The sequence below is a fragment of the Hemitrygon akajei genome, chromosome 5 (genome assembly GCF_048418815.1).
Source record: "Hemitrygon akajei chromosome 5, sHemAka1.3, whole genome shotgun sequence".
Classification (NCBI taxonomy): Eukaryota; Metazoa; Chordata; class Chondrichthyes; order Myliobatiformes; family Dasyatidae; genus Hemitrygon; species Hemitrygon akajei.
Window position 1 is genome coordinate 158268515 of NC_133128.1, and position 12698 is coordinate 158281212.

General features: G+C 40.1%; 1 protein-coding gene across 1 annotated transcript in view; it reads left to right on the forward strand.

Annotated features, from left to right (window-relative positions):
- The window catches only part of LOC140728359 (signal transducer and activator of transcription 4-like), a 122415-nt gene that overhangs the window by 5341 nt on the left and 104376 nt on the right, over window positions 1-12698 (forward strand). The window lies entirely within an intron of this gene.

Here is a 12698-nt window from a genome sequence, read left to right on the forward strand (position 1 = left end):
TTCTCTTTACTCCGCTATAATGCCAATACAGCTCAATCCCAGTTTGACCAACATCAAGAATGCTTATGTTGCCATCCTGCACCTGCACATTGTAAAAGTCCAGCCACCTGGTTGTACTTCTAATCCTGGCATATTGGCAGAGGCTGAGGAGCGTAGTACTAATGGTGAGGACAGAAATGTAATGGTCAAGGAAATGTAGAAGCTTTTGCAGGATCACCTTGAAACAGTGGAGTGGACCATATTCAAGGATCTGAACAAATATACCACAGCCATCACCAAGTTCATCAAAACCTGTGTGGATGAGTGTCTACCTACAAAAAACATGACAAGTCTTCCCAAACCAGATGTTCTGGATAAACCAGGAGATTTGCAGTCTGCTGAGGGTGAGATCTGTGGTACTTAACTTGTGATCTAGAACCCTAAACAAAGTCCAGGTGTGACATACAGAAGGCATTGTGAAAGTCAAAAGGTGACCCCCTGTGAAGTTAGAGAGACAATTGGATGTATGACAGCTGTAGCAAGGTTTGCATGCCATTACACCCTGTAAGGCAAAACTTAATTGCAAGAATGGTAGTGATGCTGCAGTCCTTGAACTCTGTGCCTTTTGTGCACACTTTGAAAGGGAGAATAGTACTATGCCTGTATGAATCTCCACAGCATCTGTCAACCCTGTGACCTCTGTCTTTGAGGCTGATGTCAGAACATCATTCAAGAGGGGAGCAGTCACAAAGCACTAATCGTGTACCTGGTTTGGTACTGAAAGCCTGTTCCAACCAACTGGTTGGCGTGTTCAAGGACATCTTCAACCTCTCACTGCTGCAGTCGAGGTTCCCACCTGCTTCATGAAGAGCAGGGTGAATTGCCTTAGTGACTGTTACCCAGCAGCACTCACATCTACTGTGATTACGCACTTTGGGAGGTTAGTAATGGCTAGAGGACTATATCTGTACTCTTACTGGCAGATCGGTAGAGCCAAGACACTGCAGCCTCCATTCTGGATGGCATGTACATTTATTTGCAATAGCTCAGTGACAGTTACATCAGCCATCTCCTACTTGTCCAGGTAACAACTACAGTAGAGGCACAGTTGGTAGTCACCCAAAATCCTTCTGCCTCCATGCAATCTCACCCTCATCTAGCAAGAGTTCTGTTCTCTACAACATTGGCACAACCTGAAGGCCTAAAGGACCAGGAAGCTGATGATACCGGATGAGCAAATGTTGTTCTCAGTGAATACAGTGATGCTACTCACAAGCAAATTGTAACTCTGCAGGAGCAGATAAATGTTTCCTATCAGTAATTCATTATTCTATATGAATAGAGATGCCATCCATACGTCAATAGATATACTCTCCTGCCAAAGAATAGAGATGTCATACACAAGCAGATCGTCCACTATAGGAACTGAGAAATGGAAAAAAGAAAATTACTTACCACAGCGGAAATAGAAATAAGCACTGTCAACCACTAACCCCACCCCATCCCTACCCAGCTAACACACCACGACTCTTTGTCATGACACAGTCCTGCCTAGACTTCATAGAGTTGGCTTCAAGGAGACAAGGACCAACATGGTTTCTGTGTCTACCAACAGTTATGCCTCTAAAAGCTGAACCAATACTCGTAGTCAGCTCCAGCAGATGGCTGCAGCATTGCGGGTTGCCTGCTGTGGATGTCAACGTTCTCCTCAAAATGTCATCATTTCACCTACTGGCGCAGCTCTTTAGAAAGCATGCTTCATCTGTGCCCTAGAGCTAACAGCAATAGATTGGTTTCGGTTGGCAATGAGCAGCAGTCTGGAGGTAGCCCATCCAGGGCAAATGTTCCTTCTGACTTCTATACATGCTGAAAGTGAAAGGGGAAAATGTTTCCATATTTACACTGAAGCCACATAGAGGGTATTGTAACATAGTAAGAGGACGTTGAAAAAATTGCGCACATGTAAACTAAATAGAGTAATACAGCACTGAAATAGGTCCTTTGGCCAGTTTGCCCATGTTAAGCACAGTGTCCACCTAAGGTTGTCCATTTGCCCATGTTTAGCAGATATCACTCTACATCTTTCATACCATATCCTTATCCACAAGTCTTTTAAATGTGCTTCAACCACTTTCGCTGGAAGGTCATTCCATATATGTACCACACTCTACATGAAGAAATTGCTCCTCTAGTCTCTGTTAAATCTTCCCCTCCTCTAGTTTATGATTCTCTTTCCCTGGAAAAAAAGACTGTACACATTCATCATATCTATGTCCAAAACACAGCTTGCTGAAAGATTATTTATAAACCTTATAACGGCTGTAACGAAACTCAATTTCCCTCGGGATCAATAAAGTATGTCTGTCTGTCTGTCTGTCATTCAACCATTGGACACATACCCAAGCCTTACCATTCCACTGGGTGCTTTTAACAATTTTACCAGCATGACAAGGTTGTGAAATAGGGAATGTATTAAAACATGTTACTGTTTTCATTGTTGTATCATTTTATTTGTCATTGTTATAAAGTAGTTTCAAGACTGTGCATGTTTTGAACAGAAGGGGATTCATATGTTACCACCTGCCCTAACAACCTCCAATAGCAGGAGTATTTGCAGACATTTTCAATCTGAGCTTCCCTCCTGCTTTAAGGAGGCTACTTCCATCCTGGTAGCTAAGAAAAACAAGAGTATTAATGCAAAATTGTGGATTGCACACAAAAGCATCACACTGCATTGATCAGATCCAATTGGGAGCTGAATGAAATATATGCTGTTTCAATCCCTGATTCCTCATCAGTCACATCCCTTGGGTATTCAAAGTTCAAAGTAAATGTGTTATCAATGTACAGATACGCCACCAGATACAGACCTTGAGAGTATACTCAATAAATCCATAAGAGAATCAATGAAAGACCGCACCAACTTGGGTGTCCAACCAATGGGCAAAAGATAGCAAACTGTGCACATACAAAAAGAAAGCACAATAATAAATAAATAAACAATATTGAGAACATGAGATGAAAGCTCGTTGAATGTGAGCTCATAGCTAGGTGGAACAGTGCAGTGATGGCAGCAGGTGAAGTTTAATGAAGTTATCCCCTTTCATTCAGGACTCTGATGGTTGAGGGGTAATAACTGTTCCTGAACCTAGTGGTGTGAGTCCTGAGGCTCATGTAGCTTCTACCTAATGGCAGCAGCAAGAAGAGAGCATGACCTAGATGGTGGAGGTCTCTGTTAATGGATGCTGTTTTCCTACAAAAATGCTTCGTGTAGATATCCTCAGTGGGGGGAGGGCTTTACCTGTGATGGACTTGACTGTATCCACTACTTTTTGTAGGATTTTTCATTCAAAACCACTGGTGTTTCCATACCAGGATGTGATGCAGCCAGTCAATATACTCTCCACCTATAGAAGTTTAAGATGTCACACTGAATATCTGCATACTCCTAAGGAAATAGAGGAGCTGTCGAGCTTTCTTGATAATTAAGTTTACGTGCTGAGCCCAGGACAGGCCCTTCAAAATAACACTAAAGAATTTAAAATTGCTGACGCTCTCTATCTCTGATCCTCTGATGAGGTCTGATTCATAGTCCTCAGGAATAGGAACCAAAGTGATAGGACTGAGGATGGATTAGTTGGTTTACAAACAGATGCAGTGTGTGGTGAGAGGCAGATGTTATGACATAATTGCAGCTGAAGAGATTGTGGAGGCATTAGTAATGATCTTTCAAGAATCAATGAATTCAGGTATGGTTCTGGAGGAATGGAAAATTGCAAATGTCACTCCACTCTTCAAGAAAGGAGAGAGGCAGAAATTATAGGCCAGTTAGTCTGACCTTAGTAGTTGGTGAGATGTTGAAGTCAACTGTTAGGATGTGGTATTAGAGTACTATACTTGGAGATGCATGATAAAATAGGCTGAAGTCAGCATAGTTCCCTTCAGGGAAAATCTTGCCTGACAAATCTGTTGGAATTCTTTGAGGAAATAACAAACAGGATAGACAAAGGATAATTGATGGATGCTGTGTACTTGGATTTTCAAAAGGCCTTTGACAAGGTATCACACATGAGGTTGCTTAACAAGTTAAGTGCCCATGGTATGACAGGTAAGATACTAGTATGGCTGATTGGCAGGAGGCAAAGAGTTGAAATAAAGGGAGCCTTTTCTGGTTGGCTGCCAGTGATTAGTGGTGGTCCACATCATTTTACATTATATGTGAATGATCTAGATGACAGAATTGACGGTTTCTGACCAAGTTTGTGGATGATATGAAGATACGTGGATGCAGGTAGTGTTGAGGAAGCAGAGAGGCTATGGAAGGACTAGATAAGATGAGAAGAATGGGCAAAGAAGTGTCAGATTGAATACAGTATCAGGAAGTATATGCTAATGCCCTTTGGTAGAATAAATAAATGCATAGACTATTTTCTAAAAATTAAAAAATCTGAGGTACAAATGGACATGATAGTCCTTGTACAGAATTCCCTAAAGGTTAATTTGCAGTTTGAGTCAGTAAGGAGGAAGTCAAATGCAATGTTAGCATTTATTTCATGAGGACTAGAATATAAAAGCAAGGATGGAATGTTGAAATTTTATAAAGCACTGGTGAGGCCTCTCTTGGAGTATTGTTAGCAGGTTTAGGCCCCATGTCTTAGAAAGTATGTGCTAAAACTGCAGAGGGTGCAAAGGAGGTTCACAAAAATGATTCCGAGATTGAAAGGCTTAACATATGAGGAGCAGTTGATGGCTCTGAGCTGTACACACTGGAATTCAGAAGAATGAATGGAGAATCCTAATAAAACCTATGGATTGTTGGAAGGCTGAGATACAGTGGAGGTGGAGAGGCTATTTCCTATGGGGGGGGGGGGTAGTCTAAGACCAGAGGACACAGCCTCTGAACAGAGCGACGTCAATTTAGAACAGAGATGAGGAGGAATTACTTTAGCCAAAGGGTAGTGAATCTGTGGAATTCATTGCCACAAGTGGTTGTGGCATCATTTGGTATATTTAAGTCTGAGGTTGATAGATTCTTTATTAGTCAGTGCATGAAGAGATACAGGGAGAAGGCAAGAGTTTGGAGCAGAGAGGGAAATGCTTCAGGGCATGATGAAATGGCAGAGCAGACCTGATGTACCAAATGGCCTAATTCTGCTCCTACTCCTCGTGGTCTTATGGTTTCCTCTTCCTGAAGTCAATACCCAGCTCCTTGGTCTTGCTGACATTTGAGAAAGAGGTTGTCATGGTGACACCACTCAGCCAGATTTTCAATCTTCTTCATATATAATGATCTGTCATGTCCTTTGGTTCATCCTCTGGCAATGGTGTCATCAGCAAACTTGAATATGGCAGTGGAGCTGTGCTTAGCCACACAGTCGTAAATGTAAGGTGAGCAAAGCAGGGGGCTAACTGCTCAGCCTTGTGGTGCACCTGTGCTGATGGAGATTGTAGAGGTGTTGTTGCCTATCCAAACTTACTGGGTTCTGTAAGTGAGGTGAGGAAATCCAAGATCCAATTGCAGAAGGAGGTATTGAGGCCAAGGTATTGAAGCCTATTAATTAGTTTTGAGGGGATGATGGTATTGAATGCTGAGCTGCAGTTAAATAAAGACAAACCTGATATGCTGAAATGGTCAATTGTTTTATTAGCTTAAGATATTTGTAGTCTTATAAAAACTTTCTTGATGAAGTATGATTATGGACTTAATTGACTTGAAATGTTAATTGCTGATTGTATCTCACTACTGACTGAATGACTTTGTGATCAGAATTTCATTATGTTATACTACACTAGGGGGTTGTGGCTACCTTGCTAACAAACCACTAACTACTATGTAGACCTATAGTCAAGATCTTGACCTATATGTAGATGTGCAGAATGAATTAATCCAAGGAAAATATATATAGTCCACAGGTCATGGTTCTTTGAACAAGGTGCCACTCTAGGAAGTAGAGAACTTTTAATATAGGATTAGAGAACCTTCTGGTGAGGTATTATATAAATTGCCATTGGAATGCATAAGACTTGAGGGGATTTCACTCTGATTTAATATTTGGTTTATTGCCCTAATGATTGTAGTATGGTTAGGGTGACTTGGTTTGCAATGGTAACTTCTACTCTGCAGGCTCCAAATGAAAACTGCTCTCTTTTAGGGATTTCCTTGTACCCCTAATGCAACTGTTCCCCCATTAGTTGAGAGAAAGAAATTAGATGATGATCAAGGATATCCTCTAATACTTTTCCCATTCCCTCCTGGTCCCCTTCCTCTTACTATTCAGGATTCACTCATGGCCCTCAGCTTCTGGGTCATCTTAATTTTTCCAAGAGGATCTCAAAATACATTTCCTCAAGATTCAAAGGAATAGATTTAGGATGGAGTTGAGGGGAAACTACTTTCCTTAAGAGCAGTGAATCTGTGGAATTCTCTACCTAAGGAAGCAGTAGTGGCCAAATATATTTAAGACAAATAGATCGTTCTATAGCAGGGGTATTAAGGGATTTGGGGAACTCTATCCATCATTTCAATGTGACTGGAGTTAAGAAGGGAAATCTGCAATTCTTAGTTAAGGAGGTAGATCTTAAAGGACTAAAGATATAAACTTATGATAAGTAGGGAAGTAATCCCAGTGTTTAGGGCCTTGACGGTTGTAGCAATTACAAGCTGGAACGATTAAAATTGTGAATGTTCAACAAGAGCTTCTTTTCCTTGCTTTCAAATACATTACAATTAAATTTTTCTGGAGTTAGAATGTGAGGAAAATCATTTTAAATGACTTCAAGTAAACAGGGGAAAGTGAAGACTAGAAATGAAATAGTTATGTGTGGAAGTAACAAAGCATTTCAGCAACAAATGAGATCAAGCAGGGAAGGAGTCAAGGACTGGGACAAAATTGTGCTTTATGGTGGGGAAAAGGACTTTGGTCTTCTATGTTTGGTATTTGTGCATCCTAAATGAGAAGGTTATAGATACGCTTTAGAAACAGAGACCATTTTTAGAGCAGGTACTTAGAAAGTATATTAACCCTCAATAAATGCATTGATGTTTTTGCAGATAACAATCCAATGATTGGAAGCTGAACACTTAAAACTTCTGCTTGATTGATAAGAATTTTAACTAATCACATCCATTCGTCTGACTGTAGCATTGCCATCATATGCTGCCTTAGGGAAATACATGTTTGAAAAGACCTGTTTCTCTAGTGAAAGACATAGAAGGAAGTTGAGTTGGGTGGGGGAAGCAGATGTGGGTGACAGTGAAAGAAGATTATCAAAGATAATCTATGATTAAGATGCTGAGAATAATGAGATGAGAGATTTGGAAGGGAAATCAGTGGGTAGGGATTTTTGGTGCCAGGAGGGATCAAGGCCCTGAATAAACAAAGGAAAATATGACCTTTAATTTAATGGCATCTCTGTCTAGTTGTATGGTACAAGGGCATGATTACACTGGATGTCTCCAATAACAGATTCTGGAATTGTTCTTGTGGATTAGAAGCTATCAGAAGAAAATGGGAAGGAGAAAACGGATTTACTGAGTTGTTGGCAGGGGAATGTTCAAATCTATGATGTAAGATGCAATAATAGAACACCTTAAATGAATAGCAGAACTAAGCAGAGCCAGAATGGGAGAAAAATCATGTTTAACTAATGTGCTGGAGTTCTTCGAGCTTATGATAAGGAAAACAAAGGAAGAGGAACCAGTGCATATAATGCAAGTGGATTTCTAGCAGGCTTTTGATAAGGTCCCACATGGGCAGTCAGTAAGCCAGGACAGAGCACATAGAATTGGGTTAATACATTTACATGGATTGAAAAGTGTTTATTGAACAAGATAAAGTAGAAATAAATGGACCCTTCACTGGTTGCTGCCCTGCCTGTGACTAGTTTTACTGGTGGAAGGAGTTCTTGGGCCTTGTTATTCTCAATCTATAAGCACAATTTGGCTAAAGCAACCAAATGTCATATTCCCAGATTTGCTGATGATAATTAACAGGTGTGACTGAGAATTTGGAGGACAATATCCAGAGGCTCCGAGGGCATATGAACAAGCCGTGTGAGCGAGAGCATGGCCAGCGCAATATAATATGAAAAATGTGAGATCACCCACTTAGAGACATAAAACAGAGAAGCAGAGAATATTTTGTAAATGGTGAGAGATTATCTGGTGTTTGATGTTCAAAAGGACTTGGGTGTTGTGCTTTTACACAATCACTGAAGCTACCAGACAGATGCCACAAGCAATGAGAAAGGCAAATAGTTTGATAGCATTTATCCTGAGAGACATAGGTGCTCAGTGTATACTGAGGTCAGAGGAAGAGCAATGGTTTCTCAGGAAGTAGCTTTAATCTAGAAAGCTTGAACTTGGCTCAGCTAAATCAGAATAGATATGAAATTTATAAATCCACCTTCCTGTTTAAATGTGGTTTGTGTGCTCACTAAATAAACCTGCTGAACTTTTGGAGGATTGAAATCCATTTTGTAGGTAGGTATTTTGCAGATTATAGAAGTCCCAGACTTACAAGTTAATTAGTGTGAGCTGAGGGTCTGAGACATAAAATAATAACTTACAATCTTGATACCAATCAAAAATGGCAAAGAAATATGGATTTTTTGTTGCAATAGAGAAATAAACCTATAAAAAGAATCACTCTTCCCTAATCCTTTTCGTTGTTAAAGAATTAACTCAACTTCCAGTCTTTGGCAATATATAGGTGATGTACAGATGTAAGACCAGAAGACATAGGAGCAGAATTAGGGCATTCAGCTCATCAAATCTGCTCCATCATGGCTTATTTATTATCACACTCAATTGCATTCTCCTACCTTCTCCCCATAACTTTGATGCCCTTACTACTAAAGAACCTATCAAGTTCTGCTTTAAATTTAAGGCCATAAGGCATAGGAGCAGAATTACATCATTTGGCCCATCGAGTCTGCACCACAATTTCATCATGGCTGATCCATTTCCCTCTCAACCCCATTCCCTTGCCTTTTCCCCTGTAACCTTTCACACTCTGACTAATCAAGAACCTCTCAACCTTAGCCTTAAATGCACGCAGTGAACTGGCCTTCATAGCTGCCTGTGGCAATGAATTCCACAGATTACCCACTCTCTGGCTAAAAAAATTCCTACTTATCTCAGTTCTAAATGGATATCTCTCTATTTTAAGGCTGTGCTCTCTAGTCATAAACTCCCCCCAGCATTCTTCTAAATTCTTTGCTTTTATATTGTAGTCCTCTTGAAATGAATGTTAACATTACATCCACTTTCCTCACCATCAATTCAACCTGCATGTTAACCTTTAGGGAATCGTGCATGAGGACTCCCAAATTCCTTTGTACCTCAGATTTTTGAATTTTCTCTCCATTTAGAAAATGACCTATGCTTTTATTTCTTCTAACAAAGTGCATGTCCATACACTTCCCAACGCTGTTTTGCATCTGCCACCTCCTTGCCCATTTCCTTAATCTGTCCTAGTCCTTCTGTAGCCTCTCTGCTTCCCCAACATTACCTGCACAACCTCTTATCTTCCTATCATCCACAAATGTGGCCCCAAAGCCAACAATTCCATCATCCAAATTGTTGACATAAAACATAAAAAGAAACAGTCCTAACACAGACCCTTGTGGAATACCTCGAGACAGTGGCAGCCAATCCAAAAAGGATCCCCTTATTCCCACTCTTTGCCTCTTGCCAATCAGCCAATGCTCAATCCATGCTAGTACCTTTCCTGTAATACCCTGGGCTTTTATCTTACTTAGCAGTCTTATGTGCAACACTTTGTCAAAGGTCTTCTGAAAATCCAACTACACAACATCCACCAATTTTCCTTTGTTAATCCAGCTTGTTATTTCTTCAAAGAATTCCAACAGATATGTCAGGCAAGATTTTCCCTTAAAGGAACAATGCTGACTTTGGCTTAATTTATCATGCGCCTCCAAGTAGCCTGAAACCACAACCCTAGCAGTCAACTCCAACATCTTCCCAATCACTGAGGTCAGGCTAGATGGTCTTCTGTCTTCCTCCCTTCTTGAAGAGTGGAGTGACATATGCAATTTTCCAGTCCTCTGGAACCAATCCAGAATCTATTAATTCTTGAAAGATGGTTAGTAATGCCTCCACAATCTCTTCAGCCACCTCTTTCAGAACTCTGGGGTGTACACCATCAGGTGCAGGTGACTTATCTACCTTCAGATGTTTCAGTTTCCCAAGCAGCATCTCCCTAGTAATAGCAAATGCACTCACTTCTGCCCGCTGATATTCTTGAACTTTCAGCACACTGCAAGTGTCTTCCACAGTGAAGACTGATGCAAAATAATTATCCAGATTATCCACCATTTCCTTATCCCCCATTACTGTCTTTTTAGCCTTGTTTTCCAGCAGTCGGATAGCCACTCTCTCCTCTCTTTAACTCTTTATATATTTCCAAATATATTTGGTATGTTTTTGATATTATTGGCTAGCTTATATTCATATTTCATCTTTTCCCACTTATTTATTTTAGTTGCCTTCTGTTGCTTTTTTAAATATTTCCCTATCCTCTAAATTCCCACTAATTTCTGCTCTTATTATATGCTCTTTCTTTTGCTTTTATGTTGGCTTTGATTTTCTTTGTCAGCCACAGCTGCATCTTCCTGCCTTCTTCTTTGGGATGTATCTATCCTGCACCTTCTGAATTGCTCCCAGAAACTCCAGCCATTGTGTTCTACTATCATCCCTGGCCAGTGTCCCCTTCCAATCAGTTCCACCCTCATGCCTTTGCAATTCCTTTTACTCCACTGTAATACTGATACTTTGACTTTAGCTTCTCCCTCACAAATTGCATGGTGAATTCTATCGTATTATGATCACTGTTTCCCAATATACCCAATAACTAGACCTCCACAGCCATCTGTGGCAATGAATTCCATAGATTCACCACCCTCTGGCTAAAGAAATTCATCTTTATCTCTGTTCTAAAGGGATGTTCTTGTATTCTGAGACTGTACCCTCTGGTCCAAGACTCTACTGTTACAGGAAACATCCCTTTTAACATCCACTCTATATTGCCTTTCAATATTCGATAGGTTTCAGTGAGATCCCCCCCTCATTCTTCTAAACTCCAGCAAGCACAGACCCAGTGCCATCAAAAGCTCCTCATAGATTAACCATTTTATTCCAGGGATCATTCTCTTAAACCTTCTCTGGATCTCATATAAATACTGAATATAAATGCTATATATAAATACAATTTATATCCTACATAAATACTAATGCATTTTCCCCTTTCTGATTTTATTTTTGCTAAATGCACTCAAATGAATGCATACATAGCAAATGTGCTCAAACTTCTAATGTATACCGTAAGTGCTTTTTTTTTCTTTTCTTGGAACCTGGGGTTTACACATAAGGCCAGCATTTGTTGCCTGTCCTTAAAAGATCTTGAGAACTTCTTGACCTTCAAGTTCCATGTAGTGAAGATATTCCCACGCTGGTGTTCAGCAGGGCCTTCCAGGATTTAGACTGCCAATGATGTTCAAATGGTGACATATTTCTGAGGAGCTTACAGGTGCTAGTGCTCTGATATGCCTAAAGCACTCATCCATTCTTGTGGAAGAGACAGTGGGTTTGTGAGGTGCTGTCAAAGTAATCCAATTGAGTAACTGCAGTGTATTTTGCAGTTGGTATGCACTGCAGGCACTGTGTCCTGGTGGTGGAGGGGATACGTTTACAATGTTGGAAGGGGGATCAGTTAGCTAGGCTGCTTTGTCCTGCATGGTGTTGAACTTCTTGCAATTCATTGATTGGAGCATACTACCTTGGTTTGTACCTTGCAAATGCTGGAAAGTATTTGGGTACCAAGTCATGATTTACCTTAGCAGGAGAAGCTCAGCAGGTCAGGCAGCACCTGTGGAAAATAATAAACAGTCAATGTTTTGGGCCATATTTGACATAGTGGCTTAGACAATGTGATAAGCATGGTGTCAATCTCACATTGCAAGTGAGAACATCACCAATACTTCACCACATCATTCCGTGCAGAGAATGGAAATCCCAGATTTCTGTTCTTATTTTCATTGCTATAGTAGGATATAATTCTTGAATTTAAAAAAATCTGATGAAGGGTCTCAGCCCAAAATGTCGACTGTTTATTCTTCTCCATAGTTGTTGACTGACCTCCTGAGTTCCCCCAATATTTTACGTGTGTTACTCAAAATTTTTTTAATCTAGTTCTTGCTCATTTCAACAAATAAATATCATGGACATAATTGGGAAGTGACTAAAATTTCAAGAACCCGAAAGAGAACTGACAGCTGAGGAGTGTGGGAGGAATGTCCCCATGTATGATTACATAGAATAACTGCTGAAGGGTTTTTCAATGAAAGGGAAAGGAAGTTTCAGCAATTTGGATGCAAATACAAGAAATGGTAGTATACTTTGTTCGAATGAGGGAATAGAAGCAATTTAACAACTCCAGAGGTCTTAATCTGCTTCATTTTCCAGAAATAATACCCGCATTATTGGTCTTAACCAAGATATTGCAACGGAAAACTTTAATTTTAGGAAAGAATGTGGATGTATGGATGAGAATTTTATACTATGAATTACAGAAAATGCTACAATAGTGTTCTTCAAAGGGTTTGGTTTTTCTGTTGCTGATATTGTCTCCTAATTTGCCTTACTCCATAATTTTGATTTTCAATCTTGTTATGTAATATTTTCCAACTCTAAAACACCA